Genomic DNA, 10,163 nt, shown 5'->3' with positions numbered 1-10,163 from the left:
AATCAGTATGGTGGAGGAGAAGATTGGAAGATGGTAAGGTAATGCTTGAACCTTATTCTCATTGGAATTTATGGTAAGGAGGAATAACATCTGAATGCAATTGGCTATAGAAACCCATCTTACCCTGTAGGGAAATAAGGAAAGGAGAGGGGATAAGAAAAGGAGAAAGAAATCAATAAAAGAAAGGACAAACTCAGGGAGGTGTTAAACAAGAACAAAAATATTTGTGAATAAGGAAAATCTGAAAGAAGACAAAGAGAAAGATAAACAGAAAGAAAATAAGATGGAGAGAAATACACAGAGAGTATGAGCAGAGTGAACACTTTCATAAAATGGAAGGGGATAGCAGAGTGAATTAAAAGCCAGCATTACAGACTATGCTGTCTACAAGAAACACATTTAAAGAAAGGAAACAAACACTGAGTAAAGATAAAGGTCTGAAACAGAATCTACTATGTTTCAGCCAAAGTTTTTTAAAAAAGGGATAGTAAAAGGATTTTTTTATAGTTAGCTAGAGATGAGGGAATTCCAGTAGCTCTCCAAATTTTTATACATATTGGAATGGTGGTGTGGCAGCTCCAAAGATGATTTCCCAGCTTTTTTTCTTTTACATATGCTATGCTATCTCTGGTGCATGTTAAGGGTGGTCCCAATGCTTAGAAGTGAAGTCAAGATGGTAGAGAAAAGACAGGAACTCACCTGGGGTTTCTCATGAAAAACTTGACTCTGGAAACAGTGTCCTCTCCACCCTTTCCACACTGGGAGCAGAGCCTAACATTAATATAAATTTAAAAGTCAAGAAATAGCCTGGAAAAATAAGCAGACCAAAAATAAAGAATCTAATCATAAAAAGTTATTATGGTGACAGGGAGCATCCAAATACAAACTCAGAAGAAGAACTCAAAGTCAAAACTGCTTCATACAAAGTTTCAAAGTGTATGGGGTAAATTTAGGGGTTTTTAACTAATATATTATCCTTATGGTCACCAGGGATTAATTCAAATCCCAATAAAAATACTCAAGTCAGTTTGGGAATGTTATGGTGGTTTAATTAATATAGAGGGAAGGAATTAAAAAGAAGAGAGAGAGAAAGAGGTATAAGAATTTTCTGGCCTAGCCTAAGCTAAGGGAAGTTAAGAGACCACAGCCACGAGGCCTCCTCCAAGATTAATATAGAGGGAAGGAATTAAGAAGAAGAAGAGAGAGAAAGAGGTATAAGAATTTTCTGTCCTAGCCTAAGCTAAGGGAAGTTAAGAGACCACAGCCATGAGGCCTCCTCCAAGACTAAAACTAGCTCGACTTCCAGCCACGAGATCTACTCTGAGATGAGGGGCCTCCTAAGAGGATACTGCTTTTGAAGGTAAAGGGAAAAAAAGGAATCAGTCTAAACTCACTCACCTAGCACACTCACACCAAGCCCGGACAAGAGCTGCAAGCATGCCAAAATGCAAAGATGCCCAACATGCTGCCACCAGCCACATCTCCACTGCATAAGAGTCACCTCTCCGTGAAAAAAAGTTGGAGAGAGGAAGTGACGCAAAATTTATAGACCATTTTTTACATGACTTCCTGCATCTCACATGTACCAATGGTAGCTTAAGCTTGACTTGGGACAGCCCAGGGGTCTGTCAGTTGTTTCTTATTTGTCACTTTGCTAGCACATGTCTGTCATAGGCCATCCTTCTCAACACTTAATCCTTAAGTAGGAGTGTATACATTCCTGATTGCTAGACTAAGCAGGGTGGAGTAAATCTAAAATTCACAAAAGAAAAAATGTAAATTATTCACAGGCCTAAAAAAGAATTCCTGGAAGAGCTCAAAAAGAGCCAAATAAAAGACATAGAGGAAAACATGGGAAAGGAAATTAAAATGATGCAAGAAAATCATGAAAAAAGAGTCAAAACCTTGGTAAAGAAAGCACAGAAAATACTAAAGAAAATAACATCTCAAATAGATTAGGTCAAATGGTTAAAAGAAACATAAAACTGCACTGAAGAAAAGAATTTTTTAAAAAAAATCAGTATTGATCCAAAAGAAAAAGATGTAACTTATTCCAAGACCTCTACTCCTTTAATGTAGCAGCTATTAAATCTTGTGTTATCCTGAGTGTGAATCCATTATAAAATTCATTAAAGAAATAACTTCTTAAAGAGTAGAATTGGCCAGTTGGAAAAGGAGGATCAAAGCTAACTGATGAAAATAATTTTTTAGAAATTAAAACTAATTCTAATGAAAGCTAATGAAACCATAAAACAAAATAAAAATATTAAAAAATAGGAGAAAATGTGAAATATCTCATTGGAAAAACAACAGATCTAGAAAACAGATTGAAGAGAGATCATTTAAGACAGACTCTCTGAAAGACATGATAAGAAAAATAAGAGTTTACAATCATATTTCAAGAAATTATCAAAGAAAATTGCCTTGATATTCTAGAAGCAGAAGGCAAAGTAAAAATTGAAAGAATGCACTGATATCCTCCTAAAAATATCCCAAAATGAAAACTCCCAAGAAGAGTAGAGCCAAATTGCAAAGCTCTCAAGTCAAGGCAAAAATACTGCAAGAAGCCAGAAAGAAATAACTCTAATATAATAGATTCATAGTCAGGATAAAACAATAATAGTAGCTTCTACATTAAAGGATTAGAGAGCTTGGAATATGGTATTCTGGAGGGCAAAAGAGTGAGGATTAAAACTGAGGATCACTTACCCAGCAAAACTAAGTATAATCCTTCAGGGTAAAATTAAATATTCAATGAAATAACGAATTTTCAAGAATTCTTGATGAAAAGACCAGAGCTGAATAGAAAATTGGAATTTCAAATCAAGACTCAAGAGAAGCTTTAAAAAGGTAAACTGGAAAGAGAAATCATAAGGGATTCAATAAGGTTAAACAGTTTATATTCCTACATTGAAAAATTATACTTATAACTCCTAAGAACTTTAACATTATTTGGTCAGTTAGAAAGAGGGTACCTAGATGGAGGGCCCAGGTGTGAATTAAATGTGATGGAATAATATCTTAAAAAATAAAATTATATGCTGAGAAAAAAGGAATGCAGTAGGAGAAAGGGGAAAGGAGAGGTATAATGGTACAAATTATCTCACATCAAAGAGTTATGAAAGACCTTTTATAGTAGAGGAGAAGGAGAAGGAGGTGAGGGGAAGTGCTTGAACCTTATTCTTATGGGAACTGGTTCATAGAGGAAATAATATGTACACTCAGTTGAGGATAAAAATCTATCTTGCCCTCCAAGAAAGTAGGAGAGGAAGGAGATTATGGGAGAGTGGTGCCGATAGAAAGAAGGGTGGATTGGAAGAGGCAGTAGTCAGAAACAAAATACTTTTGAGGATGGACAGAGTGAAAGGAGAGAGAAAGTAGGATAAATGGGGGGGGGGAATAGGATGGAGAGAAATACATAATAATCATTAGTATAAAAAATTATAGCAAGTTTCTCTGATAGACCTCATTTCTCAATATATAGAGAATGGAGTCAAGTTTATAAGAATACAAATCATTCCACAATTGATAAATGGTCTAATGATATGACTAAGCAGCTTTTAAATGAAGAAATCAAAATATCTATAGTGATGTGAAAAAATGTTCTAAATCACTATTGATTAGAGAAATGCAAATTAAAATAGCTCTGAGGTACCAACCCACACCTATCAGATTGTCTACTATGACAAAAAGGGAAAATGACAAATGTTGGAGGGGATATTGGAAAATTGAGACTACTGCATTGTGGTGTAATTGTGAACTGATACAACTATCCTGGAAAGCAATTTGGATCTATGATCAAAGGGCTACAAAACCAGGCATACACTGATTCAGCAATATCACTACTAGGTCTGTATCCCAAAAAGATTGGAAAAAAAGAAAAGGAAAGGGACATATATAAATAAAACATTTATAGTGGTTTTCTTTGTGGTGACAAACATTTGAAAATTATGGGGATGCTCATCAATTGGTAACTGAATAAGTTGGGGTATCGTGACAGAGGCTGGCACAGAAGAAAAAGTGCTAGGGTAAAGAGTGTGTGAAACTGATCATTTCGATGGGGGCGGGGCCCCAGGAGATTGAAATCAGGGGGAGGAGAAGACTCTGACTGGTAGAGGAGTTGCTCTCAGTCTTGAGAAGCAGAAGGGAGAGGGTGAAAAAAAGACTTTCTCCTGAGGGTTACCCACTTTTCCTGCTGGTGACTGGAAATCCTTTCCCACAACATTTCCCAATTGAAGGGACTTAATGAAGAGAAACCTGAGCAGACTTTACATCAGCTCCTGTTGCCCTGAGTCTGAACTGTGGCCAAGGGGCCAAACCCAGGGGTGAGTCAACCTGACTTTCTCTCGGGGGCTCAGCCTGCCAAAGCCTGAGTTCCCCCCAAACTTAAGAAGGTAGGAAAAGGGTTTTAGATAGAGGCAGGAACCCTTCTCCCCACTTCCCTTTCCCATTCTTCCCTGCCATTATTCCTTTTTATTTCCTGTTTGAATTGACATTAAAAGTTATCTGTTCCCCAAGCTGAGTGTAAGTGAACAGATCAAGGGGAGATCCTTTGGTATCGAATAGTGGAGGGGGGACAAAAGGGACTAGATCGAATTGGGGAGAGCAGCTTTAGCTAAGGAGGGAAAGCAGAAGGGAGAAAATCTTCAAACCCCTTCTCCTCTCTCTGAGCCAACTGTAAACATCAGCTGTCTCCCCTATACCCCACTTTGAGAAAGGGGCATCTCCACTCTTTCCCCCTCTCAATACTGAAAGTCTTAACCCCTCAGTTACAACTTAACCTCCCCTTTTAATATAGTATATGATTATGATGGAATATTATTGTGCTATAAGAAATAATGAGCAGGATGCTTTCAGAAAAACCTGGAAAAACTTATATTAACTGATACAACATGAAATGGGCAGAACCAAAAAAACAACTGTATAGTTGCAGCAGTATTGTATGATTATCAATTGTTAATTGACTTAGGTTTTCTCAGCATCCTTTTTTTTTTGGTTTGTGTTTTTATTTCATATGAATGAACATGTATAACCTAAATAAAATTATTTGCCTTCCCAAAGAGATGGGGGATAATGGGAGGGAGAGAATTTGGGATTTAAGATAAAAAAATATATTAAATTTTTTTTCTTTCTATATAATTGACAAAAATAAAAATAAAAAAGAATTGATGGAATCAGAATGTAAGTTGAAGCATATTTTTCAAAATTTTCTTTATTATTCTTGGAGAGCTTTTTGTTTGTTTTAGGCTTGAATTTTCTTTTGCAACATGACCAATATGGAAATGTTTTATATGACTGTATATGTCTAATCACTGTTGAATTGCCTGCCTTCTCAAGGAGGAGGGGAGAGAGAGAGATTTGGGAATTTTTACATAACAAAGAAGTTAGTAAATAAATAATTTTTGTTTGCATGTAATTGCAAAAAATAAAATTAAGAATAAATGTAAAAATTTTTGTTTATATGTAATTGAGAAAAACATTAAAAATGAAAGGTCATCCACTAAATTTAGTAATTGAAATGGATAGAAGAAACCAGTGAAGTATCATTTTAAGACTTCTAGAACCCAGAGAAATAGTTTTTATTCAAACTGCTTCAGTGATTGACCCAAATTCATTTTCACTGTCTGGGTTACCATGGGTTTTTAGTCCTGTACTTGTGAGCCTTCAGGATGCTGTATCCAATACTTCCAGCAAAGAAGACATGAGATCTCACCACAAAGACAAATCCAAAGCCTACCATTGGTGGGAATGGGGGAAAGTCTCATTATCGTCAAACTCACGAAGGATGAGGCATTGGCACAGGGGGTGTTCTTCAGCTCTGTAACTATTTCCCTTCTCTACTTCCCTTTTTTATCTTTTTCTTTCACTCTTCACATTTCTTGTTCCTTGCCTTCCTTCTCACACAAGTTCACAATGTGCCCATGATTCTTGGATTAGTTCAATGCTTTCCCCTGGAAATGAAACTCTCTGCCCCCAAGGGGGCATGCAATAAAGGAGTTCACGCCTGCCTATTCAGTCTCTTTATGACTACAAGCACTTTTATTAGGAATAAGTCTCCAAGTCCTCCTTGAAAAGTGGAATTGGCATCAGCAATACAGCTCCCAGATTCCACAAAGGTCTGAACAAAGAAAGAGCTACATCTCAAAGGAACCCCTGGGAGAAGACAAATACAGGACTCCAGAGCCTAACAGTCACTCATTTAGGGATAGATTCAGAGTTGTGGATACCAGCATCCCTTCGTCAGTCCTAGAGACAAAACTATAACTCCCTGTAACTTCCAGAGCAAGGATAAAGATAAAATAGCCCCCAGAAGTAACTATTGGGAGGACTAGAAAAAGAACTAGAGCTTAATGTTCATCTGGACAGAGACAGATCCAGGAGAAGTTACAAACAAACCCTGATTAGGTAGGCAAACTAAAGCAAAGACTACATACTTTGAGGTAGGCATAGAGCTAGAACTAAAATTTCCAGCAGTCACTGAGCATCTGAAACAAAAGTTCCAGCATTTCCTGGGAGAGCTAGAAGTAAAGTTTACCTTCTAGTAGCACCTAGATAAGTATACAGGCAGAATTCGAATTTTCAGCAGTTTCAAGAACAAAGACTGGGACAAGATCATAGTTACTATCACCCTCAAAGTCAGTGGCAGGGGGAAGAGTAGATAGATAGTACAACTAAGAAGTCTTTCCTCTCAGACATATTGAATGGGTGACCCTGGGGAAGTCACTTACCTTCTCAGTGCTCTAGAAAACTCTCAAAAATGTAACTTGCAGAAATAGTATTAACCTACATTTAGAGGGAATTTCCTCATATCTGAATTCCATGTCCTGTTTCTCTCCTGTCCCCCAAAGGGAAGATAAAGCCAGGGATGTATCACTTAATGGACTCCATGTGGAAATAGAGGCCTGAATAATGCTTATATCTGCCCATAGTCAAAAATAAAACCAGGATTACAATATGAAATAGATGGAAGTTTAGAGAGAGGCAAGACGGAGTTAGAATTGCAATTACCAGTCGTTCTTGGGGCAGAGACAATGGGATAAATCCAGGACTCCAGCTTCTAGCTGGCTTTTTGGCAAGGACAGAGTCATTACTCCTTTAATAGAGGCATGCCCAGGACAAGCTCCTCAGGGTGCCTCCATGTTAGGCAATCTGAACATGTTCCAAAGGCAAGTCTCCATTATACTTCTATTGGCTCCCACACATATTGGCATGACTACTGGTTTTTAAAGCTCCTTAATAGAACTAGAACTAAAACGCCTCCCATAACTGGGGCAGAGTTAAATAAGACATCTCTAGCTCTCAGGATCATCTGAGGTAGGAATATATGACCAAGATTCCCAGGAGGGATAAGATACTACAAGAGCTCTTAGAAGTTGAGAAGATAAAGAGCTAAGACTCCCGAATCCCAGGGAGAAGACCTATAACTTCTAGGCACATCTAAACTAGGCTGTAGATCCAGTCAGCCAGGACCAGAGTTCTCAGAGCCCTTGGGAAGTCCTCATCACAGATAAGGCAAAGACCAGGGATAAATGTCAACCAGGACCAGAGAGTAGAAACAAAGCTTGGACTACAAAGCCAGTATTTCTCAGGGCTGGTATAGAGCCAGGACTTTATCCTCCTTGTCCCTAAACTAGTTATATGGCATAGTAGAGTACTGATCCAAGTCAAGAAGACCTGAGTTCAAATCCACCTTAAGACATTTATTAACTATGTGACCCGGGGCAAATCATTTAACCTCTGTTTGCCTCAGTTATAAAATAAGGGTAATAATAGTGCCTATCACTCATCATTGTTGTGAGGATCAAATGAGATAAATGTGTAAAGAGCTTAACACAATGCCTGGGACATAATAGATGATAGATAAATGTTTATCCTCTATATCTCCCTACACACACACACACACACACACACACACACACACACACACACACACACACCTATGTTAGAAAGAGACAAGACCATAACGCATCTATTACTGAAACTAGAATAGAGACCAAGGATCTCCTAAGCTAAGAAACAACCAGGTCTAAAGATTCCCTTAACGTTTCAAGGAGGGATATGGCCAAATTCAGTTTTGCAGTTCCCACTAATTCTGGTAGGAGGAATAGTCCTACAATAATCCTAGGGATTTCTGAGCTGCCGCTAGCAGCTAATACTCAAGTTCTCGGTAGAACAGGAATATTGAAGAGAGTGAACAAGGCTGATGATGCTTTCAACAAAATGGCAATCAAGATGAACGAATCGGATGGGGAAAGCAGCAGCAATTTGCAAATCTGGATCAGCGACTTAGGAAACTTCATACCGGTGTTGAAGCTCTGATCTGTCACAGAAAAGAACTTTTAGTCAATACAGCTGTCTTCGCTGAAAGTGCTGCCATGTTAGGTAATTCCGAGGATCATACTGCTTTATCTAGAGATTTGTCTCAGCTTGCTGAGGTTGAAGAGAAGATAGATCAGTTACATCAGCTACAAGCTTTGCTGACTCTAATGTGTTTTTAGAACTATTTAGTGACTACATTGATCTTATTGCTGCAGCAAAAGATGTGTTTGATCATCTAATGAAATGTTGGTGGAAATGGGATGATGCTTAGATAACTTTTCAGAAAAAAGCACAAAGCTGAAGCAAAAATGATGCTTGTCAACAAACCAGATAAAATAGAGCCGGCTAAAAATGAAACCATAGAACAGGAAGCCAAAATTCAGCAAGGAGAGTAAGACTTTCAACAAATCTCCAAAACCACTAAAAAGAAAGCTGACAGGAAAAAAAAAAGGCCTATGGTTCCTAAGAGGCCCCTGGTCAGGGGAGGACATCACCTTTTGCCTCTCAGCTGGCAAGGTAGGGAGCATTGCTAAAGAGACTCAAGAACCTAGAGAACCTCTGATGGCCAACATTTGCCATGAGGTGATGAGTGGTGATGTTGACATAAAACTCTGGGAAAGAGTCAGCAGAAACAGAAGGGCTGGGTTGAGGATATTAAAGAGGTTCACTCTGGCATGATATGCCCTTCAGTCCATCCAGAGATCCCTACACTCAAACCCTTACAGATTATTGCTATAGACAATGGTGATAGGAAGCTGAGGAGTCATTCTCCTCCTTCCTTTCATTGTCACCCAGTGTCTATGGAAGCAGCTGGTAGTGTAGTGAATAGGTGAGTCCAAGGACACACACTTGACACCTTCCTTTTCCCTTCTGTCTTCAGAAGGCCAGTTTTTCCTCTGTTATCTATCTATATACTTCCTGTCCCTCCTCACTTCTGGGTAGAGAAAAGTATTACCAAAGGTTGTAAGACTGGCTGCATTAACTATCCCACTTTAATAGGTGATAATATTTATTCAATCAGTCAATCAAAGCTAGTAAACTGCCTATAACAAAGCTGTGAACAGACCTATATAGTTCTTTTAGTCAATCAAGGCCATTGTATGAGTCTTGGCCCTAAGGAATTGACATAAAAAGAAGGAACTATCTCCAAATTACATGACTATTCTAAGGAGTGGCGAAGCTGGAGCAAGCATGATATTCCAACATACCTCTGAGGAGCAGAGCAAAGGAGCCAGGCTGAAAAAAGTTCCAAGAAAGAAGTCTGCCCTTTCCCCAAATTTCCTCACTGAACAGTCACTGGAATCTAATCGGCTGTCTCATTACCCAAACATTTCTAGTAAATTGCATTTTACCTCAATCATAAAGAAGCTGTAGGTTAACTAGAGATAGATATAAATGTAAAATTAGACAGAGAGCCCAACCTCTGCCCAAATGTTAGCAATTTTCCTAATTGGAGTCTCAGAGTGATTGTGAATGAACTCAACTTTTTACCTAAAAGAATATCCCTAAAACTGAAAAGAAAAGAAGACCATTAAATAGCTTCCTAGGCTTTCAACAAGCAAATTATTATAACAGGGCATAACAGATGAAAAGTTTCATCTGTCCCTGTAGCCCCAGGGCTACAGGATTCACCCACCCCATCCTAAGCAATCTTTAATCCAGATGAACCATTCTCTCCATTGCTTACTATCTTTAGGCATTACTCTGAACTTATTTCCTTTCATATGTATGAAAATGTGACACATGTAAAACCCAGTGGAATTGGGCATTGGCTACAGGAGGGGATGGGAGGAGGGGAGAGAAAGAACATGAATCATGAAATCATGGAACATTTTTCTTAATTG

General features: G+C 38.3%; 1 pseudogene; it reads left to right on the top strand.

The window, feature by feature from the left end:
• Positions 1-8,058: 8,058 nt before the first annotated feature.
• Positions 8,059-8,852, top strand: LOC103103699 (sorting nexin-2-like; annotated as a pseudogene).
• Positions 8,853-10,163: the final 1,311 nt, after the last annotated feature.

Source organism: Monodelphis domestica, chromosome 4, assembly GCF_027887165.1.
Source record: "Monodelphis domestica isolate mMonDom1 chromosome 4, mMonDom1.pri, whole genome shotgun sequence".
NCBI classification, from domain to species: Eukaryota; Metazoa; Chordata; class Mammalia; order Didelphimorphia; family Didelphidae; genus Monodelphis; species Monodelphis domestica.
Note: the sequence above shows the minus strand (reverse complement) of the source record. Positions and strands in the feature narration are given on the sequence as shown.